The sequence below is a fragment of the Danio rerio genome, chromosome 7, assembly GCF_052040795.2.
Source record: "Danio rerio strain M-AB ecotype USA chromosome 7, GRCz13ab, whole genome shotgun sequence".
NCBI classification, from domain to species: Eukaryota; Metazoa; Chordata; class Actinopteri; order Cypriniformes; family Danionidae; genus Danio; species Danio rerio.
The window spans coordinates 44,163,746-44,187,810 of record NC_141027.1 but is presented as its reverse complement, the minus strand read 5'-3'; the positions used below and the strand labels follow the sequence as shown (position 1 = coordinate 44,187,810).

At 35.8% G+C, this 24,065-nt stretch overlaps 1 protein-coding gene and 1 long non-coding RNA gene across 2 annotated transcripts in view; both read left to right on the top strand.

Moving 5' to 3' along the window:
- The first annotated feature begins 221 nt into the window (after positions 1-221).
- Positions 222-4,080, top strand: LOC147843139 (uncharacterized). The gene is made up of 6 exons (XR_015496100.1): positions 222-1,307; positions 1,628-1,734; positions 2,695-2,824; positions 3,000-3,085; positions 3,398-3,440; positions 3,538-4,080. It is a non-coding gene; the product is annotated as an uncharacterized LOC147843139 (long non-coding RNA).
- Positions 4,081-6,615: 2,535 nt separating this feature from the next.
- cdh8 (cadherin 8) overlaps positions 6,616-24,065 on the top strand; it is a 435,086-nt gene continuing 417,636 nt past the window's right edge. The window contains exons 1-2 of the mRNA XM_087261647.1: positions 6,616-6,928; positions 7,676-7,755. The gene's annotated coding sequence lies outside the window, so the exon portion shown is untranslated. The remainder of the gene's footprint in view (positions 6,929-7,675; positions 7,756-24,065) is intronic.

Here is a 24,065-nt window from a genome sequence, read left to right as displayed (position 1 = left end):
GGTCGCCACAGATTGAATGAACCGCCAATTTATCTAGCATATGTCTTACGCAGCGAAGCCCTTCCACGTACAGTAGGGAAAGTAGTTTAAAAAATTGACCTGGAAAGTTTGATCGATTATTGGTTTTGAATGCTAATTTCGATTACTTTTCGATTAATTGCCCAGCCCTACCAAATACCAAATTTCAGGATTACCAAATCCTTCTTACCAGAGCCTTAAATGGAACCAGCAGTGTAGCCTACTGGTTGAGCAAAGAACAAAAGGTAGGCAAAATACTATTGGCCACTAACAGCCATTGTTTGTTTTAATGGTACGAAACAGAAATACTGCAATCATTATTTTGCTCTAATACAATACTGCTTCGATATTGTTATGATGTTGTTGTTGTTTACCATATCTAATATATTAGATGTGACATGCTTCATTTAGACTTCAAACAAGAAGGAATTGACATATCATCAGTAACCATTAAGTTTGTGATCATTCACTTAAAAAAGAAACACTTTTTTATATTTTATAAAACATCACAAATGAATCTACCTTTCTGATAGGATCACGAAAGTCATGTTTTGTTTTTTATTTTGTTTATCAAATAGATCCCAATCTGAGTTCAAAGTTTTAAATAACCCAAAAGGGCAGGCTTGATTCAAATCAAATGATTAGATTACATGGTCTGATCTTAATTCAAAATCCTGCTGTTATTTTGGAAAAACCCATTTCAAAGATTTGATCCAATCTGTGATCCAAAATACCAATTGATTTCTTTGTAAAATCTGGGCCCTGGAAATTAGTTATCTGTGTTTTATTCATGACATGAGTGTTTAGGTCAATAGGTTTTTACTTATTGCTTAATTGAGTGATTAAGAAAGTAATTAATACGTTTTTAAAGCAAAGATGAATCATATTTGCAAAGGTGGCAACAAGCCATTTCTTTAAAAAAATATATTTTAAAAGAATGTGTGCAAGCTGCATGATTGCAGGCTAAAAGTACATGACAATATAAACAAATAAATTGCTCTATTGCAAAGTTTTAGTCAGGTATCAATTTAAGTTTAGTACACAGCAAATTCATCTGAGTTAAATTCTCGGTGTTGAAGCATTTCAGAGTAAAGTGTTGACGTTAAAGAGTTAGATTTTGATAAATGAATATAATAAGAGTTAGAATTGATTTTATTCAGTGCGAAATCAAGGAGTTATCTTTTCTACACTTGGTGGTGTTATTTCCAACATCCGGGAATTCATGCAGCCCCAGTCACTGAAGAATTTTCCAGACGCCATTTTCCATCTGAGGTTTAGAACAGCAACTGGTGAGTCAAACTACCTAAATGTTGGTATTTTACTGACTTTCTTTAAGGAAATACAGTTGGTAACATATTGTTAAGTTAATAACTTTAGAATGGAGTGATAATTTTAATCTTCTGCGGTTCATTCATGGTCGTTTGTGTATCTAGCTTAACTGCATTACTATTCACTTCTTTTCAAGAATGTTTTTATATATGCTCACACATACATAGTGCATAAAAACATCAAATGTACATGTTCAACACATTTCTGTCACGCTTAATGCCATTTTGTGCGTTGTTACCCATCTGTAAAATAAAATCGACACTTCTCCTTTAATTCGAAGCAAACTAGCGAGGGAATCCCCGGAGCAGCCTAGCCTACTCTGCCCGGATGCTAACGGCAACACAGGACGGTTTCCTTAAGCTCTGGAGAGTTTCTAAAACATATCTGGTGAGTAAATGAACATATGCTTACTTGTAAAAGGCTTCCTGACTAAAACATATGATTGTTTGTTATTCGTGTACGTTAATTTAGTTATTTTAAACACCGCGGCACTTTTAAACTGGTTCATTCGTGGTCGTCCATATACCGTTAGTCCATAGACTCGCGTGATAACGTACGCTTGAATTATATTAAGTGTTGACAACCATTAAAGTCGGAATGTTAACATTAATGTCTTTAAATGACCGCGTTTGCACTTTCTCAGACATTTAAGGTTACAGAAGTCTCCCGGAAGTTGCGGGACTAACGTTAACGTTATCCCGCAAATGCACAGAGACTCCCAGATGCCCAAGATGCCCGTAAATGAATGATAATCTCCCGGAAATCGCGCGTCTCCCGCCCGGTCATTAAACACTTTGCACACCCCTCTCCACCGCACCCCTCCCAGCTCTTCAGGTACGTCGCGCGCAAGTCACCACCACCGCTCTTCAAGTACGTCGCGCGCAACTCATCCCATTGCTCTTCAGGTTCTCATCTCTCCCGCTACCTCCCGCAAATCAACTCTGTATCCCCCGAAAATTACTTTTCCCAACTCGGGATGTCTGACGTTAGTAAGTTAGGTTATTTATGTAGTCAGGAACATCTTAGTCAAGCTTTTTCTCCCGCATGATAATGTGCTTAAAACTATAAGCTAAACTTAGCATGTACTGTACACAACATTTCCTTTTTATTAAAGACAATTTAGTGCGTTGTAAACAGCCACCTATCTGTAAAATTAATCAACTGATTCATATTTGAGCAGCCTAATGATGATACAGGTTTGATTTGTAGATTTATTATCAATAATCAACATCTGAATCAAAAGATATCTGAAAAAGTGTGAGGCATACTTTGTGATGTTTATCTCTCCTTTTTATCTGAAGGTTATGCATATGTGTGGATACTAATTTTTTGTTGTTTTTTTAACAGCCACAGTTCTCTATACAATAACACAAGACCCTGTGACGGTGGCTGATTAGAGACGGATGGTGTATTTCCAGAGTTGGTGAAATGACCAAGCACACCTTCTTGGTCATATGTGGTAATAAAAATAATGAAGGTATGTTTGATAAAGTTCTGTATTTGTTTCACATAAGCTGAGAGGGTATTAGAGCATTAGAGAATAACAAATGACATGAAGGTGATAAGTTTTGTATTGTGGGTGAACTGTTACTTAAATAATGTTTTGCTCTTTACTTTGCACTTTTCCTCTTCTGCGTATCCTAATATTTTAGATTATATTTGGACCTGAAACATCTGCTAGACTCCAGGAAAGGTGGCGTCAATACTGGACCTGAAAGGGCCTAACAAGTTGAATCTGGTAAAGAAACATGCACGCGCACACACACGCATGCACGCACGCACACGCTTACAGAAAAGTGTTGTTTATGAAGTTTATGAATATTTTTTACACTGTGGCCAATATTTTGGGGAAGTCAGCATCACTAAATGATATAAAAGATTTTAAGCTCCTCTAAATTTTGCTCCAAGTGTTGTGTTAAATTCAGGATTCTGGACAGACAGCTGCCTGTTTTTCCAGTTCTAGTCATAGTGGTTAACCTAATTGTTTTTGGAGATCCAACAGTGATGTATGTGTTTTTTCTACTTTTCCATATCCTGTCACCTCAACCAGCTGGGAGAGTCAAGTTGTGGATCATCATGTAGATTTTCAAAAGGTGAGTTTAGATTTCTTGAATGTTTTATTTACTTTAAATGTTCTTTTAAATATATCATAGAATTTGATTGCAATTTGTTTTCAAACATTTTTCTTAGTCATGCTGGAGTCTTGAAGAGTTCTTAGATGAGCTTCACCCTATATCCGTGCATCAGGAACCACCAGACGAGCGATCAGCAGCTGCTACATCGTCATGGATAAAAAGGTCATCCTGTGGCTGGGAAGCACTTCATTCACAGGACATGCTTGATGAGATTTCCTAGCTCCAGTTTGTTTTCACACAAGTTTACAGCATTTATACCTTCATTTAAACTGCTGTGTTTGATATGGAGGACCAAGGAAACACCCGAAGTGAAAGATTTGCACACCAAGTTGTTTAAAATGTAATTTTACAAGAAAACTATGCGTTCAGAAGAAAACTATGAGTGACGCTATATTGAACTTTCAAATTGCTCTGATAACACATCAAGTTTGGACCAAAGGACTGAAACAGCCTTTTTGAGCACTGGTCATACATATTTTGTTGATACTGTCTGTACTAATAAAACATTTAAAGCATATTTGACATTGTTGCATTTTAAAAACTGAATGAATTGTTGAAGTGGTGAATGTTTTCAAATAAAATGTTTTTTCTTTTGTAATTTACAGTCTATTTTACCTTTTTACCATATTTACACTTAAGAGAGTTGAATAAAATAACAATATATTGTAGTAAAAAAATTACTACCAGGCGGTGTTAAATATAGTTACATTTTTAACTCTGCCCAGAGTTAAAATTAACCCTTACTTCGGTGTCAATGTGCCAACCCTTTTGAAAGTGTTGATTTAACTCTGTTTTGAGTGGACCCCATGAGACACTTTCAAAGTGTTGAAATTAACACCCATAGAGTTGTTTTGGGTCCCCATATTTTGCTGTGTATACATAGAGTGAGTGTAATCAGAAAATACCAAAGTGAACATTAGTTTAGAAATAGCTTAGGGAAAACTGTATTCATACTTACAAATCCTGAAGCAGAGGTACTGCATTCTGAAGCAAACTGTACGATAAATATAACGAATATCCAATTGTGCAGTTGAATGCCGACGGTGAACCCCACAACCTGCACACCAACCACCAATCAAGTATGTATGCATGTATGTATGTATGTATGTATGTATGTATGTATGCATGTATGCATGTATGCATGTATTTATTTATACAGGGGCATCAGAAAAAGAGTGACTGAGTCCATGGGGAGCTTGTATTTAGGGGGCCCTGAATGGGCTGGCTGCTATAGAAGATCCTAAAATAGCCTATTGTGATATTAAATGTATACCATGCATGAGCAGTGTCAAAGGACCCTTTTTACTGTTACAATGTGTTTACGGTCACAAACTTAAATCCTTAAATGATTTTTAGTATTTTTATGTAAAAAAAATGTATGAACATTTAGCTTATTTTATGAATGTGTTATATCATCGTTGCGTCAAATTACAAAAAACAAATGACCACTTATACAAGGTCTTTCTAATACAGTGTCTATGGGGCTCAAAGTAAATTTGAGATTATTATAGACGTATTGTGTCATTAAATTACCCGATAAATTATTTTTTTTAACGTCTACTCCTGCCCTAACCCTAAACAAAATCTTCACAGTAATGTAAAATTATTAATTATTCTTACAGTGTCGTAAAATGCTGCAATATAAAGAATAAAGCTGGGATTTTCAAGCTTTCCTGACTGAATTTACTTTTGACTCAGTTGCATGACAGGAGGCTAAATTAAGTTGATTTAAGTTACCATGGAGATTTATTATTTGCAGCTAGCAAAGTGCAGATTAATAATCCAAGTAACAGTAGCGTATTGCATAGAAGTTACATCAAGCCAGGATAAAGGAAAAAAAAAACAACCTAATTTATGTAGCTTAGTCAATTGGCTAAGTCCGTCGCACTTTTACTGATCTAGAATAAGAATGAACCACCATGTCAAGCCTAGTGTTAGCCAGGGTACTGTAAGGGTGCTTCAACAGACTAGGAAATCGATCACAGAATCAATGATAATTGATTATGGCAAATATGGATATAATGTGAGCCATCAGATAACAAGTTGAAAAACACCCCATTACTTTTATGCAGAGATTTTCTGAAAATATATGAGAAGATGAAATGTTTTACCATTTCTTAAATGTGACCAGTGGACTTTTATGAAATTTATTATGAAGATCATTATACATTTACCCAAAATTGCACATCTGTTATCTGTTTATTTTATTTTATCCTTATCTATATTAACCATTTTAAGGCCAATATTCTTAGCCTCCTTAAAGAAAAAAAAGGTCCTTTTGGCTACAGACCAAACTATTGTTGTACAAGCTGGCCTGATTGCCCCTAACTTGCCTAGTTAGCCTAAGTAACCTAGTTAAGCCTTTCTAATGCACTTTAAGTGTATATTTAAGTGTATATATTAGTACTTTAAAATATCCAGTAGAATATTATGTACTGACATCATGGAAAAGATTAAATAAACTAGAATTATTACAGTTATTAGAAATTGGTTTCAAAATATGTTGAAAATCTTAAATATAAAATAAGTATAATTAAAAATCTACAGCTAATAATTCTGACCTCAACTGTACAGTATGTATGTATGTATGTATGTATGTATGTAGAGTATGTATGCATGTATGTATGTACAGTGCAGTGCAGCATAAATATGCACACCCCTAATAAATTCCCCTATGGGAGGCTTTACAAAATGTATTTGTGCATATACATTAGAAAGCTAAAACAACCTCATCTAACAAAAAACTAAAGATCAGTCCAAAAATTAGTACACCAAAATCAACATGATAGCTAAAAAATAGATAAAATCTTAATTGACAAGAAAGAGGATTAAGAGAAACAATATAAAGAGATATTTATTTCTGATGAATTTATTTGTAGTCTGTATTTTTTGGTTTTCTGTTTGCAATAACTCATTTGAAGTTAAATGTATAATCTTTCTATTCCTAAAGATGTTTGGTGACCATTCTTTATTTTAAAGGATATAACAGTTTTGTTAAAATGCACCAAAATGATTGCCTATATTTACTGAGGATCGATATTTACAGGGAGTTCAGTTGGACAATGGTGTTTTTCAACTCTTTACCTGATTGGCTCATATCCGGTTTTAGCTACACTGGCATCATTGATTCTGTGGTCGATCATGTGGTCTGGTTAGGAATGCTATGCAGGTGCGCTTATCCTGGATATCTTCACCGTGTTTGGCATAATGGTTCGTTCTTATCTTGGATCATCAAACGCACGATGGACTACGCCAGAATGAGCGGATTAAAAATCGGATCAAACCGCACCTTTTATGAATCGTGCTTTCTTAAATTCAACATGTGCAACAGGCCTACATTCCAGACGCGACATAAAAACAAAAATCCAAAAAGATCCGAACATAAAAAGAAAAGAGAGGAAAGAGAGTAAGAATGAACAAGATACGTTTACACGCTTCCAGAGCAGGTGAGAACATGACAGTATTGTATTATTTGATAACATCATGATTGTTAGCAAGCTTGGTAGTCTGCATTTGCCAACCTAAGACTGATAAGAGAAACATTTTGGTCCAATGATGATTAAAATTCTTATTTCTCTAAACGTGTAAACTCTGTAAATCTGAGACTGTTTTTAAGAGAAAAAATATATGAAAAACAAAATGAAAACTATATGTGTTTGAAGAAGATTATGTAGTTTTGCACGTGTGTGTAGATGCAACATATTTTATTAACTCAACAAACATTTGAGGGTGAGAAAATGCAAATTATATATATATATATATATATATATATATATATATATATATATATATATATATATATATATATATATATATATATATATATATATCGTCACCTTGGAATTAATTAAAAGGTTCTATCTACGTTCTGCATGGTTTTGAGATATTGAGCTTCAAAGTTTTTGCATCCCATATAGCAAACAGTATGTGTGCAACATTGTGTGTAAAAATTCTTAAAATGTAAACAACTTATAAAATAAACATCCTATTATATAAATAAGATGCCATTAAATAAGAATATGTCAATAACTCAATTTTGACAAAAATGTCAGATAGAACCTTATAATTCTAAGGTGACTATATATATATATATATATATATATATATATATATATATATATATATATATATAAAACGCATACATGCATTTATTTATTCATTTATTCAATTATTTCTAAACACTATGTTCGCAGATTCGCAGAGAGTTCAGCAGTGGGTCCATCACAAGCAGCTGCTCCTAATAACAACACTAAGCCTGAGGAGGTGTGTGAAGGTAGGATCAGAGTGAACATAACAGTAAACTTTTAACTTCTTCATTTGATGTGACTCAAATGGTGCTGGACAAAGAACATAGGCTTGTTCAATTTTCCCATCCTTCTAGTGGAATTCCAATTTTCCCATGGAAGAATGTAAAACATGTGCATGAACAGAGTTGCAGTCGCACCTGCAAACTATTCCTGAATTTGCCTGAAGAGTCAACTGGTTCAAGCAAATTCTCGCACCAATTCATAGAAAGGAGCTGTATAAATTGATAAATCACATGAATTGGTCAAACAGTGAATTTATGCATTCATTCACTTGATTATAACTAACATGCTGCAAGCAGATTAATTTCTGTACAGGTTGTACAAAGATGTTCTTCTTGTTCATTTGAATTTTTACATTGCATTCATGATAAATAGACACAAGCACATCTCAAAGTTTCAAGTGATTTTTAATGAATAGCTGGAGTATGATTTAAAGTTAAATCGTTTTAATACTTAAAATCACATACATCTTGCCAATATGGAGTTCAATCAACAATTTTTGATAGATCTGTTGAACAGATTTATGAATGGAAGTAAAGTAAATTCAGTAGTTCATGCGACAATGACAAGATTGCAGATCTAGGTTTCTGTTTATACTATATACTAAAGTTCTAGTGTTACTATATAGGACATAATTTTCTGATGTTTTTAAAGTTTAATTTTATAAAGTTAAAGTTATAATGCACTGTCTACGCGTTGTTTCATAACTGTTGATACTGCTCTTTTTCTGGACAAACGCAGAGCTGAATGTTTGCTGTTCTTTTACTTGTTAAAGAAAGAATAGACATAGATAAAACATTTAGGAATAAGATTGTGCGAGTGTTGATAATATTAGGGAGATTGCATTATTTTAACAGTTGTGCAGCTCTAGTAGATGTTGTGATTGTTTGCATTATGCAAACACAATGGTACAAAAGCCAGATGTCCAGCCATGTTTTCCTTCAAATCTGAGAAAGAAAACATACAAGTATAAATAAATAAATAAATAAATAAATAAATAAAATATGACTTGAATTTTGAAAGAGAAGATGCTTGAGGAAATTAATATCCATTTTCCATAAAACACTTTGGCTTTCACCCTCATAAACATAGACAAATTGTTTGTACAATACAGATTTCATAGTTTCCTTTGTTTTTGCAAGTAATGTGTCAACAATGTGCAGTGCGAGCTCTGTGATTGGTCTGCTTGGTAGTGTTAATGAGTCTGGGTGGGGCTGAGAGCTGCAGCATAGGATTGAGGCTACATCCAAAATTGCATACTTCCATACTATATAGTATGCTAAAACAGTAGTATGTCTTAATTCATAGAATTCCAAAAACAGTACACGAGTAGTACGGATAACCTACTACTTTTAGCGAGAATCCGAAGTGCGCACCCGATTGATGCTATGCTATGCACCACATAAGACTTCATAAATAGGAGTGAAGCGACGCAACTGACATGGGTAGGTCACGTGATCATGTCAAAATGGTGGATGTTCTACGTCCGAGTTCCATTCATACTAACATTCATTTTGTATAAAGTGTACCTTTCTAACGGTCGAGCAGTAATTTCAAATTTAAATGCAGTACCTACTAAGTAGGGTTGTAACGGTATGAATTTTTCACGGTATGATAATCGTCTAAAATAATACCACGGTTTGACGGTTTCGCGGTATACGGTATGTTACAAATGTTACAAAATAATAGAACAGTGAAGCAAATTTGACTTTTTCCAAATAATATATTTTTAGTTACTATAAACAACACCACTTACAATGAACAAATAAAAATAAGACAATAATAAATAATGTGTCAAAAGTCCAAATAAAGTCCAAATAAACATGGTGCAAATCCTCAGTAAAAAATAGATATAAATATTTACTATACTATAAATAGTTACATAACGAAACTAGATTCAATATGGAACATCCTTAGGTTTTATGTGCCAGCATGGATATGGTTGTCTATGAATATGGATTTCGATATGGTTGTCTGCAATGCAGACTGACAAACCGCTGCATCTTCATTTGCGTCTTTTAAAAACAGCAAGAGCAGCAGTTCGTCTTTGCTGTGTCACTGTTTTGTCATGTTTCTGTGCTGCTGTGCATGCAAAAGTACTTAGTATGAGAATTATTTCATGCCAAACTTTTTTTTTTTTTGGCGTTTTATTTAGCCGCGCATAAATGTATGCCTTTCTCTCATTCCGTGTTGTTCAAAAAGCTTGGTCCACAAACAAAAGCGAAACCTATGCTTATTGGTTGTGATATAGCGAGTTTGAACCAATCTGGGCATGGAGGAGGGATAATGCATCAATGTATCATGTCTGATTTGTCCGGAGACACAGTGACGAGCGTTTCTTTGTCAAATCAGCGTTGTCAAATGTTGATGACGTAACCGCACTGATTCCGGAGCCTCTGAAAGTCCGCGAATGTTATGTGATGCAGCACTGGAAAGCTGAGATTCTCTTCTTTATGTCAATCTTTGAATTGTATGAATCGGATCAGCGGATCAAAAGTTATTAAACATTTAAGAGCAATACTTATTTTTAGCCGCGGGCGGCTGTCTCGGTCTTTAAGGGTTAAAACCGTTGATAAGCAATTGTTCATGGTATGATAATCGTGCACGTTCAAATCGTGGTAAACCGTCATACCGGTATATTGTTACAACCCTACTACTAAGTAGTAGGTGATTTTGGACGCAGCCTGAGCTTGTTGAACAGGTGTTGAGTCTCGTGGAGGAGCTCCAGATGGAGACTTTTTTTTTTTTCTTTCATGATTGAAGTTGTTTCATGTCTACTGGTTCTCGCCTATGAATGAGCAGGTTTGAGCCAGGGCTAGGCGATAAGGCAAAAATGCAATCTCGATAATTAATTTCCATATTGAACGATAATGATATAAATTTTATTATTAGTTGTTAATGCTTCCACATTCAAAAGAGTACCCCAGCAATGACTGAAGCCACAAAAGTTAGAGGGTCCATTAAATGGCATAACATTTTTTTTCACATTTCTGCTGCGTGATTGGCTCTATATAAAGTGAAAAAAAATCCAGTGCTTATCGTTGTTATTGACATAAATTTTATTGCGATTCGATATGATATCGTTTATCGGCCCAGCCTTAGCTTGTGCTACTTGTATAGTAAGCTAGCATTACAGGTGTTTCTGGTGGGAGTAAAACACCTGTGAAGAAACTCTGGACAGAAGAACATAGACACCCCACAAACTGCTAGCATTTAATGCTATTGTCAGAACACACAAACAGAATGCAGAAGTATAAATGCCCGACTGCATGCAAGGGTTCTTGCGCTCTGGGTTATAGCTTTAAGTATAATTCAGCCTTAAGGCTTTAAAGTGACCTTAAACATCCCCTGCCGGCAGCTAGCTCTCTGAAACTCTCACATGGTTACCCACTGAAGCTAAGCAGGGGTGTGCCTGGTCAGTACATGGATGGGAGACCTCATGGGAAAGCTAGGTTGCTGCCTAAACTGGTGTTAGAGAAGCCAGTAAGGGGTACTCAACCTGCGGTCTGTGTGGGTCCTAATGCCTCAGTATATTGATGGGGCGCGTTGTCTTTAGGATGAGACTCAGGGTGTCCATCAAAAACCTGGCATCCTCGCCAAATTTGCCCATTGACCTCTGTCCGCCATGGCCCCATATCATGATTGGCTTCATCACTCTATCCTCTCTCCTTTGGTCTGGAGCGAAATGGCTGCTGTCACGTCATCCAGGTGGATGCTGCACACTGGAGGTGGATGAGAAGATTCCCCCTAATGTGTAAAGCACTTTGAGTTTGCTATTTAAATGTAAGGTGATGGTAAACCCTTTAGAAACTTACACTTGGTGCCAACTCTATAACTACCCCCTGGCAATGGTGCCCTGGTAAAACAAGTGATTTGTTAATGCTGACTTGAGCTAAAGAAAAAAAAGACATCTGCAGATCTTTTGTGATAGGACTTGAATGTGCACCTTTTGTTATAATGGACAGTCAATTTAGTTCATTTGCACACTTATTTAACTGTGTAGGTACACGGTTGACAGTGATTCATGTGTGTTTAAGGTTCAATCTTCTAAACTGTTAATATTCATGATGGAATTTCTTTTGAACATGATTCATTACATAAGCTTGAGTCATCTATAGAAATCTCAGAAGCTTGTTCTAGTTTTTTAAGAACTTGCATTACTTACTTGCTAGTTAGAGCAGAAGAACCTATAGTTTGCATTGCTTTATAATACTAACTATGTGTCTTTAGTAATATGTGGGTGTTATGCCTTTTGTTGAGTCTTAATTCAGTGGATAAATATAAAAAGATAAGCACAATTTTATGTCAAGTTAATGTAGCGCCTAGGGATTCACAAATCAGCAGTAAACTAAAAATAAGGCTACACAGTCTGATCCCATAGGATAACATTTTAAATTCATATGATGCCATAGGGGAGCTGTCATAAGTTTTATGGGTTTTTAGAAAACTATAGCCTACTTGTGCTTTAAAGAGCGCAGGATAGCTTTGTGTTTCTTCTGTAGAACATGCAGTGTTAATGCAAACATCTTTTTTTTTTTTTTTTTTTTTTTACAAAGACCAATATAGTCATCTAAAGAACCACGAGACATTGTCTTTGATAAGACCTATTGAAGAGTCAGCAAATCTACCAAAGAACTGAATGTGATCCGTCACAAAAACAGCATAGAGTCAGAAAAAACGTTAGCATAAACGCACTTCTCATTTCTATGAGGTCAAGGAGAAACTGAAGGACTCCTTTTTCCTGCGTTTTTCTTTCCTCATAAATATGCATGTGGCTGGGCTGTGGGGATGCCATTGAGTATCCTTGTTTTCTGACCTCTTTAGCGAGTGTTAATCCACGAAAAGGATAGACCCATTTCACAGAGGTGTACAAGCCCTGCCTGTCTCCCTCGAGCTTCAGCCAAGATTGAAAATTTGTGGAAGTTAAGCAGAAAGAACAGCTGCCTGATAAAACAAAGCACAGAGCATCAAGGTAGAAGGTTACACAAACATGATTTAAGATTTTAGTTTTCATAAGAGCTTGGCTTCCGTTTGACTACTTTCCTGTTGTTTCACTACAAGTTTGCTTATATAACCATTACTTTACGTAAACAAACACACACACGCAAACCAAATTTCCCAGTTTGTAACATTGACATCTTCTCTTTGAGTCTGGCTGGTCAAGCAGAGTTCCTACAGTGCTGATTTTAGTTCAGTACATTTGGCACTTTATTTTATTTTGCACATTTGTGATTCTGGGTTTCAGACTATTCTGTCTTCTTTTTTTGTCTGTATTGATATGGCAGTAAGTAGTAACAATGGTTGGTGTTTGAGAGTCATTGCTCATTTGCTCGAATGTTCAAAAATAGTCTATAATTGAACATGTCTTCTACACAGCATGGGAGTAACAGTTTGTGAACTGTCGAGTATGTTCAAATTCACATTCACCTAATATGAGATAAATAATGGTATTACTTTACTTATGGGTGTTCATTAGACTGTCATGACATTTTTTTAATCATAACATAACACATCTTGAATATGAGCAGTGATTTGTTTCTGTATTTGGTCTTCCAACGGACACAACACAAAGAGAGAAGTACTTACAATTTAATTTTTATTATGTCCCAGAGAATTATAAAAATATATAGTTAGCATTTGACAAAGGTTAGCTTTCAGAATCTCTCTCAGTTCAGTGCTGGATTTACAAGATGTGCATTGTGAGCCACAACCTGTAATTCGTATTTGTTAAAATTGATCAATTACATGCACAGTTTCTAGCCTTAATGGTCTGCTGTGGCGGAGATGTAAACAATGAGAAATACTGTTTGACACTGCTAGCAATTTAGGTACAATTCTAAATACATATTTATCTGTCAAACGGCTGTAAACGGTCACAATCTTCACCAGCGCTGCAGTGTCTCTCTATGCAGCCGCTTTCCCAGCATTCTACATCTCAAATAACGAACTTGCAAAAGATATGTGAATGTTTCACATTACTTACACATGCTTATAACCCAAATATATATGAAAGACACTTGTCAGATGTTATTTTTAGAGAGCAGGTGGGAGGTTCAGCTATGTGCTCTTCATTTTCTGTCTGATCTTACACAAAAGTGCATGCTTGAAGGTGTGTGACGCTTTTCATGGTGACGTGGAGTCGATTCGCAAATCACAGCACATTATGTTAGCTGACCAATCAGAGCCTCTTGAGGGTGAGCGTTTCGGAGGAACTAGGGAATATGATTCATGTTGACTGAGTAGCTGTATAAAATTAAAGCAACATATATGAAAAAAAACCATAACCTGATTTTCTACCAGTGAAGCATGAGCACACATTGCTTTGCATCTTATAAACACAACCAAGCCTTAAAAAGACACTGTGGACCAAGTTTTTTTTAAATTTTTATTTTTTTTGTTATGACTACTTGACATAACCAAATACAGTATAACCTGTCTTTGTCTGTCATGACAACTTCACATTACAAATACAACATAACTTGTCTTAAATCTGCCATAAACATGATTGATAAGAAGCCAATGTATTTGCCATGATTATTTTATAATAAATACTCATAGAATTACCTTATAATTATGTCCTAAAATACACTATCATATAATATTGTATCACACTATCATATAATAAACAACATTAATGACATTTTAATGACAAATGCAATTTGTGCCACTGTAGTTAAGGTCAAAAAAACATTATCATGCTAAGAATATGATTAATATTAATGATGCTGTTATAAAATGCATGCCACAATTATAATGTCATCATAACAATCATGTTTATGGCAGATTTATGACAAATTTTGCTGTCTTGGCAATTTTAAGTTATCATGAAAAAGAAATTTTATGATGTCAAAGACATCTCAAATAACATCCCCCAAACGTTTATGTGAATAAAGCTAAGTGAATGAAACGGTGGTCACTCTAGAGTTTGACTTTGCAAAATATTGTTTTATGGTGCTGTGAAAAGGGGCAGGATTAAGTGAGCGATTGCTCCATATTTTAAATTTCTGTACAGAGAGGTCCCACTTTGATTTTCTATTGACTTCGCAGGTTACTGTTTACTAAGTTTGAACTTAATGCTGTGTTCACACCAGACGCGGAGCGCGCGGATAAATCACGCTATTCGCGCGTAAATAGTCGCATGAACATTTGAGGTTACTCGCTTCATTCGCGCGTCAAACCCCGCTTCATTCGCGTGTCAAATTCACTTCAGAACAGACTTCGCGTGATGGGCAGGGCTTCTGTCTGCCCCGTGACTTTAGCTTCATAGCTAAAGGGCTAACATGGATTTTATGAAGAAAATAACAGTGTTAATGTGCTTTATGAAGGATGATAAACATCGTCGATACGTTTAGAGCCGTGTTTGAGTCCACTACATCCTTTCAGAGGTGCATCCAGCGCTTTAAGCTCATAGACTTCTCCAGAAACTGAACCTGGCTGATGGAGATTTTCAGCGGTGCTTCTGACTGAGCCTAGCCCAGTTTGATGAACTTCTTGTCGGTGTCTGCAGGGGGATTTTCCCTGGGACACCGACAACAGGTGATAGGTCACAATCACGCCCCCACAAGAGCAAGCTCCTGATTGGTTAACGCGGCGCGAATGTCCGCTGAAGTTCAGATTTTCGAACGCGAGTGATTCGCGCGAAAGGCGCATTAAGCGCGTCAAACGCGCAAAGCGCTCAATTCGCTCCACGCCATTCACGCCATGCGCACCGCGCAATTCTCGTCATTCGCGCGTATCGCGCCGCAGGATGTCTATTCACGCGTTTGCATCATTAGAATGCAGTGACAAGCACAACTTAAAACTTGCTTTTCTGGTCTGCTGCATTTACAGTACATTCATATGAATGGAAATCAATGGGGCAAAAGGGTAGTATGACCACAGCTTAAGACCACATGCATAAAACATAAATCATATTCATGACATGTAATATTACTAAGTAAATATCAAAGAGTTGTTTGATATATCGTCACCTTTTGTCAAAATTTAGTTATGACATATTCTTATTAAATGACAACTAATTTACATTATGGGATGTTATATATATATATATATATATATATATATATATATATATATATATATATATATATATATATATATATTAATTGTTTACATTTTAGGACTTTTTATTTAAAAAATAAATGTTACACATACACTGTTTGCTATGGAATGCAAAAACTTTGAAGCTCAATATCTCAAAATCATTTAGACCGCAGAAAGAACCCTATAATTAATATAAAGTGACGATATATATTAATATATTCATATATTGCTTTTGTATGCATGCTTGCTTTTTACTTTTACTTTTGAACTTGCATATACTCTTAAGTAAAGCGGATGTCTGTACTGAGTTTGCTATTTATCTCAAATGCATCATATTTTAAAGTGATACTAAAAAAAGGTTGCAAATAATCATTGGAACTGGATTTGGAAAGGGGCGACACAGTGGCACAGTAGGTAGTGCTGTCGCCTCACAGCAAGAAGGTTGCTGGTTTGAGCCTTGGCTGACTCAGTTGGCGGTTCTGTGTGGAGTTTGCATGTTCTCTCAGCATTCTTGTGGGTTTCCCCCGGGTGCTCCGGTTTCCCAAACAGCCCAAAGACATGCGGTACAGGTGAATTGGGTAGTTAAATTGTCCTTAGTGTATGAGTGTGAACGACTGTGTTTGAATGTTTCTCAGAGATGGGTTAAAGCTAGAAGGGCAGGCTGAAAGGGAAGCGGTTCATTCTGCTGTGGCAATCCCAGGTTAATAAAGTGACTAAGCTGAAAAGAAAATAAATGAGTGAATGCATTTGGAAAATCCAGAATCGTTGAATGTTTATCTATTTTATCCACATTTTATATAACACGTAAATTGGATATTATAGTTTAATTTGTGTTTATTAAATGTGTGCATATAATTGTGAGTCATTATTTAATCAATGTATGTTTGTGTGTCATTTGTTGCAAATTAGCTCACTGAAATACGGTATGTTTAAAATCCTTAATTTTATTGCTTTAACTAAGCATAACAGGTTGTGTAGGTAAAAACACCCTAAACAATGAGAGTACTCATGCAAATTGCTAGTGCAGCGCAGTCACAATTGATTATACAGAGATAAATGAATGACCACGGAAATAAAGAACCTTTCAGGGTTGTGTGTTTCTGGAAAGATCTGGGGCAATGAGTTACTTGATTTGCAAACTGCTCTTGGCTATTTCCCTTTACCCACATGTTCTTCCTCCATGTCCCCTCACTCTTTCTGAGCTGTCCAGCATGATTAGGGGCCAAATCACTCCTACTCTGCGATGGCAGTTATTAATGAGGGTATGTATTACTCCCCTAATTAGCCGTGACACTGAACATTTCATCTGGATCAAGATTAAATGTATGACAAACACTACATTCTGATAAATAGATGCCACATACATGGAAAGTAATTTTATCCCTAAGATAAACATTAAACCTTTCATTTAGGACGCATTAATATATATTAGTATATAGTAATATAGAATTGTGCAGGTTATAGATCGATAAAAGTAATTATGGTATAGTGTATAGTTTTTTCAAACCACTGTTGTCTAATGACTTGCCTAATTAACCGAACCTCCCGTGTTAACCAATTAACCTAGGTAGCCTTTAAATTGCATATTAAGCTGAATACTAGTATCTTAAATAACTAGACAAATATTATGTACTTTCATCATGACAAAGAAAAAATTAATTGGTTATTAGAAATTAGTTAATCTATTACATTTATTATGTTTAAAAATGTGTTGAAATTAAAATGTGGGTTTGAATAGGGTGAAGCACAGTTTTACAACTGTGTAAAAATATTTTTTTTTAATGTAAACTGTATTTTTAAGGTTTTTATGAAAATTTAAATAAAACCACATTGTTACAGTACATGTTTTTGTTTGCTTTAGAAAATAATATTAGTTAGATTTAGTGATGTTTAAGTCAGTGGTTCGCTAGGTGATCTGTAGTGATTGCTGACATGAAAATGATGTTGCGACACAGTGTTGAGATCCCCAAGCCCAATTGTTTTGAAACAACGCACCGAAGCATGATCCAAAACACCCAGGTCATGTGACTAAACTAATTCGAAACACCCTGGTCACTTGACTAAAGTGATACAAAACATTGATCATTTCAGAAGCGTTTTGAGACCTGGCGGATCTGTATTTGACAGGGTTGGAAGAAACTCATCTTGTATAGCCAAATGTCCTGAGTTCGAATCCCAATCTGTACAAATACTCAGAAATTACAACTTGGTGTATTTTATTAATGCATATTTTTTTAAATACCAAAACAAGCCATATTTGTTCACAAAGTGTTCATTCAGATGATGTTAAAACAATACACGTTACAAGAACAGTATTTAAAAACTAAAGTCTATAGCTGCATCACCCTGGATTCAAACTCATTATCTGTGCATGCTAGTAAGGAACACTTACAAATTCACTTAATAACTTTATACTTCAAATGTACAATGTGGGGTATAAGTTCTCAATTTGCGTAACTTCCATTGCTGAAGTTGTTCCACAACAACACCTAATGATTATCACTAGGTGTCACTAGCTATGTTTCCATTTAAAGATTCCAGAAAAACTGGAATATCGGATAAAAGATGTGCAAATTAAAAAGTGTTTCCATCCAAATAGTCAAAGAGAACAAAATTGTCACTTCCTGATTAACTGGCACCAGATATCAACAGTAAAGACAGAATTTGCTGTGGTAGGAGAAGCTGTGTGAATCTTTACTTTATTTAATACATTATTTGCGCCTTATAAGACAGTGCTGACTAAATGAACACGTGGTGGCCCTCAGTGGTGAAGCACAGACGCTCTTGATTATTTTGGAGATCATTAATAATGAAGTAACATTAACCCCTTCAGACCTGAATTATTTTCTGAATTTTTCCAAATTTCAGAAAAATGGGATGTCATGTGATGTCCATTGTAATGGACGCAGGGTCTGAAGGGGTTAATACTGAAATGGTTAGGCGTTTTAGAATGACCAAAGCAACATTTCAGATGTTTTACAGTGTTCAGCCTGATGGTTTGTCCATCCACAAACTATTTTATAATCACATGATCTCTTATAACAAAATCACATGACTTTTTTAATGCGCATACTAGAATTTGCAGTTGATGTGCATGTTTTCTTATCAAATAAAAAGTTTATTCTGCTCAGCTATGCACATACATTTTTTTTTATCCACATTTTCACAATATATCTGCATCATGTCATTTCAATCAACCATTTTTATGCACATATCCAAAATTTGCATAAAAATAGGTGGAAACGGAGCTGCTGGAGAGATGGATTTTGAAACATTTTGAAGCTTCAACCAATTTGCATTGACTATTTTAGTGTTTCATGAACCCTTGCTACTGACGTGTTATCTGAAATATAAAAAAAATCACCCAACAAAACGTATTTCAGAATCACAAAATTGTCCAATTTTTTTTTGTTTTTTGTAGATTTGCTATTCGAAATGTGTGACAAAATGTAAGCAGAGAATCAGAGTATCTTCCGTCCATTTCAGATAAAAAAAAAAAATCTAAGAAAACAGACGATTTTTGGTTTCTCTTTTCCTTACAAAAAAGCTGAAAAATTTGATTTTGTCTCGATTTCTTTTTTATTTAGGGTTGGAAAACAGACAAACGACTTTAAAATTCCTTATACACATGTAGGCGGTGCTGAAATGCCTATTTTCCTCTGATCAGTCAACCAAATCTGAGCTCGTGCCGTCACCCTCAAAATAATAGTCCTCTGCGGACCAGCACCCAGGCTTTAATTATTATTTTTAAGTTTACATATTCTTTCATTTGATCAGATAGCAGGCTTTCTTCATTGTGAATGCAGAAATTAAATAAACTGTAAATTAGCAGTATTATTAGACATTTGGCATTAAAATAAGGTCATAGTTCGCTGCCAAATGTCCTGCTGCAGTGCACCTGATGCTGAGCAAAGATAGCCGTTTCCAAGCAGCACCTGGTTTGCATGATTGTTTCCGAGCAAGTCCTATGTAATAATAATAATAATAATAATAATAATAGTAATATCAATAATAATAATAATATCAATAATAGCCTAATAATAATAATAATATTAATAGTAATAATAAATGGCTATAGTTCACTGCCAAACTTCTTGCTGTTGTGCACCTGATGCTGAGCAAAGATAGCCATTTCCGAGCAGCACCTGGTTTGCATGATTGTTTCAGGGCTACTGTAGGCCTAAAAAATAAAAATATTAATTAAAAGCCTGGGTGCTGGTTCACAGAGGACTAGTAAGCTCAGATTTGGTTGTCCAATCAAAGGAAAATGGTAATTTTAAAGTCATTTATCCGTTTTCCAACCCTAAATAATAAGTTAAAAATTTTGCCAAAATTTTATTTTCATTTTTTCAACGAAAAACCGTAAAACGGCAATTTCCTTTTTTTTTTTTTTTTTTTTGAAAACAGATATGGAATGGATGGAAGATACCCTGATTCCGGAGCAAAAAAATTTATATTTTGCAAAATGTAACTCCAATGCATGTATTTCCAATAAGCCTGGGTTGCATAACTTATGAACAATGTATTGCCACTGTGTGTTTTGTAAAAATCTACTACACTAAAAAACAACTGTAATTTGATTGTGAGCTTTTAAAAATGTAAATATAATCTAATTAGTCTAAGCAAAGACATTTAATTTTGCAACATTTTCAACAATACAACTCGCAGCTGGTTTCGACTCCTATTTAAAGTAACTGCATATCAAATCTCCAACGTAGAAAGTCACCCACTGTGCTTTCAGAACTGATGAAAGGTTACCGGTCAAAAAAATGTAGCTTAATTATAGTCTCCCGCTATTGGGAATTCACCTGTCACTTACATTAGTGATTAAGGTTTACAGTTTGTCAATCACCTGTGTTCCCCCTGAGCAAACACACAATGCGCGGACCACCTATTTGACCTCATTGTCAATGGCAGCCCAGCATGCCCTTTTCCAACAAAACTTATTGCCAAGCGCACGTCAGATTGAAGCGGTCTGCGCTAGCCTTTGAACACGTCAGTGCAACAAAGACAAAAGGTGATCTTGCTTCAAAGTTCTGGGCTTTGTGAAAGGCATCTGAATTGCGCCCCACATACACAATACAAATCACCTTCTCTGTCATTTCCCGTCATCACTGAAGGCTCCACTAACCCCGACTGGAGAGAGAAGCGCACCGGCTGGACTGTCCAGAGGAATCACAAGGCTTTCTAAATTCAAATCCCTCACTGGACTAGTCAGGCTTGCGGGGGGATGGAAAGAACTGGTCGTCAGACTCAATATATAACCCTGATCCCATTAGAGACAGACCCGCAAAATTGAAGAGAGGCATTATGAGGTCTTAGCGTAAGACAGCAACCAGAGGATTGTTTGATGGAGGTCAGAGAGGCTCTCCCATGTTGCTGAAGCACACATTTTGTTTGAACCCTTCGAACAGATTTGCTCTAGGCGAAATGTATCATTTCCAGATCTGAACCCACTGAGACATGAACCGCGCAGGGGCAGGTGACTGATCCGGTTCTGCTGCTCGTCTGTTGGGTAATACTGCATGCATGAAAACACAGGTCTGTCCGTGATACAGTGGAACAAAGTCTCTTCGTAGCCCGTGGCCACTTTTAATCTGCAAAGCCTCAGGAATCCCAGTGGTCTCGCAGGTGTATAATTAGCCTCCTGCTTCCTGTACTAGACACCGTGGTTTAGAGGTAGCGCTTTCTGTCTGCTTTATTGATTGTTTGCATTTGCATTGTTGTATATAGGAAAACTTAAAAAGTGGATTCCTACAGAGCCTGTTAAACACTCCTGTACTCGCTGGAAATAAGTGACCCTGCTTAGATTTTTGCAAAACCTAAAATACATTTCCCCAGGTATGTTTTATTGCAATTTTCATATGGCACATTCACTCAAGGCGCTTAGAGCTGTGTTTATCTCCATCACAAATTCAGGTTAATTAAATAGCACTGCCATGAAGATTATACAAAATGACTGCAAAATTGTATTGCATTGCTTGTAGCATGTTTCTCAACAAACAAAATATCCTGAAAAACATGTTTAATATTCTCAGCGACATCAACAATGGTGATGTATTATTATTATGCTGTAGAATGTATGCATTTAAATAGTAATGGTCAGATTTTGCTAACTCTTTACAATAATGTATTAGTTAATGCATTTACTAAGATGAACAAACAATGAAAAAATACATTTACTACAGTATTTGATCATGTTAGTTAACATTAGATAAAGAAAATACAGTTGTTCAATGTTAGTTCAAGTTAACTCATGGTTCATAACTAATGTTAAAGGTTTAAGACACCCTGGAGTACTTTTTTATTTTTTAATATAATAAATTTGTGTGTGTTGAACATTAGTTTGGACAATGTTAACACCTGTCAGCTTTAAATGTGAAGAAACTGGATAACTTTGAGCTTTTGTCAGCTAATTTCATTTTCCGGGTTTAAAATAATTTTTGGGGTGGGATCAAAATTGCTTAAGTAGCCCACGACTGCCAGTGGAGTAATGATGTGCCCGTTTCTCATTATTATTCATAGCGGAATTTTCTTATCCTATGAGAATATTAATTATTCATGAGAGCACGTGCTTTCCGAAGGCAAGGCAAACCTGCCAAGCTGTGATCCAATGACTGGTTGAGACCGCGTCTGCACAGCATGGGTTGTATGTGTTTGTTACCATGATCCACAGGGTTTGTTGCATGTTTTTCTCCGCAATGCTGTCAGGGCCGATACAGCAAAGCTGTTGGTTTGCAGCAAGCATTTTTGGCAGGAAAGCTGTACGAGAATTGGAGAATGGTGGACTTTGTCTTTTATTAGTTGAGTTTGTTACTATTCAGACACATTACCTATATCCGTGCTGCTGTGTTCGCCTATTTTTAAAATCCTCCAGATTACTGGAAGAGCTAAAGGTTGAAATAGACATGGCAGGAGACATGCTGCACTGCTATCCACTGTGTCTGCATTCAGACCCGGAGGATTGATGAAGTCCTCCTTATTAATAGTGTTTATATAAATATGCTTGTCTTTATAATGATATAACAAATTGTGGTTATGTGTATATGGAATTATGAATAAAAAATGAAGCAGGGCATTAAAATACTTCTATTTCCTCTACTTATATTTACTTCTATTTCTTTAGCATCTTAAAGGTGCAGTAAGTTATCTTCCACAATGCTAACAGCTTAGCATAAATCTCTGAATCACTGTCCCTCCCCTGCAGCCCAGAGCCACGAGACTAGTGCTTGTCCGGCAGCATGTAAGAATTACACTCATTACTGAGCCAAACTGGCATCATATTACAGAGTGAATATTTAGAGTTAATGGTAAACAATATAGGGAGAGACTAGGTGGAATAGCCATATTTACGGTATTTGTGTTTTGTTGTTAAACTAATTAAACTCTACATTATCGATGGTGTAAAAAGTTCCTAATAAAACTGAAAATAGTCTTATCATTGTTTCACTGGTAGATTAAAGTGGCTGAACAACACTTCTGTGAAGATATAAACCATTTTTAACAACAAGTTCTAACATTGCATTAGCTTTGAGTTAAGCTAAAATACTTTAAAAACAAAACATTACCTCTCTAAGAGAAATCCTTCAGCCATGGTGTCATCCTTTCTCCAGCGTGCAAAGGTAACTCCAATATTGATTGAGGTTTTTAAAAAGTTTTGATTCATCATGTTTTTGCCGATCACGTGCGCACACGCTCGTGCTCTCTCTCTCGCTCGTGGATGCACAGCACTTCTATGCACAAGCGGAGGTCGGCGCAGCTGCGTACAAACGGCTGCGCAGTTGTTCGAATATGCATTTGCTGACAGACAGTTTGACCTACTTATCGGAATTATGGGAGATGTCGACCCGACTCTATTTAATTGGATGAACATTTTTTAGTTTTATGTCTTATTCAAAATTTAAAAACACATTTGAATACATTTAGATCATTTACTTTAATCATTACTATTGGAACATGAAGAGACTTCCAACCAGCACAACAACAAAAGTTTCGGAAGACAGTCACCTACTGCACCTTTAATTTTGTAAACTAAAAAATCATGGGTCGTCTCACGGTTTGTGTCACATTTTGTAAGCCAACTGACAACAGTTGTTCGCCGACCATGCCCACTTCTCCCTCTGCTGGCTCCACGCCCATCTTGGAGTATTAAAAAAAAATAAATAAAAATCTGAGGTAGACTTGAACCAAAAGAGGGGGATTTCATGACCCTTTAACAAGCATGAATTTAGAT